This window comes from Nannobrachium achirus (assembly GCF_963921795.1).
Source record: "Nannobrachium achirus genome assembly, chromosome: 4".
Lineage (NCBI taxonomy): Eukaryota > Metazoa > Chordata > Actinopteri > Myctophiformes > Myctophidae > Nannobrachium > Nannobrachium achirus.
The window spans coordinates 740,001-740,625 of record NC_137813.1 but is presented as its reverse complement, the minus strand read 5'-3'; positions in this window follow the sequence as shown (position 1 = coordinate 740,625).

The following is a 625-nucleotide window of genomic DNA, read 5'->3' as shown; positions in this document are numbered from 1 at the left end:
ACACGGGCCATGGTGGAAGTCCTTATATGGTCAGCACACATTCTAGTGAGGAGAATGAATGGAAAATGTACCAATTATATTTTTATTTGAATGAAATACAATCACTGAGTATACCTTATGACCGTAGTTAATCTCTTTCCATTCAGGATCACAGATGTAAGGAAAAGATTATCATACATTTATAAAGAAGTCACACTTTAGCTCTAAAACCTGTTAAATGGCCACGCCCACTATAGCATACTGTAAGTAAGTAAATAAGTACATTTTATTTATATAGCACCTTTTACAGAGAGGTGCTTTACAGGCATTGAAAGAAAAACACAATAAAAAAACAAGGCAAGTAAGAAAAAGGCTATACAGTTAGTTACTTAAATTAAAATCAAATCCCAACAACAAACGCCTGTTCAAATAATAACGTTTTGAGGCTCCTTTTAAAAAATATCCGACAGAGGCTGCAAATCTCAAGGCTTGTGGAAGAGCGTTTCCAGAGTTTGGGGGCAACAGCTTGAAAAGCCTTGTCACCTTTGGTTTTTAAATGAGTCCTTGGAACCTTTAACAGACCCTGCTCAGCAGGCCTTAGGGCCCTTTCAGGCTCATAGTCGATCTGACCACATCTTTGAGGCTC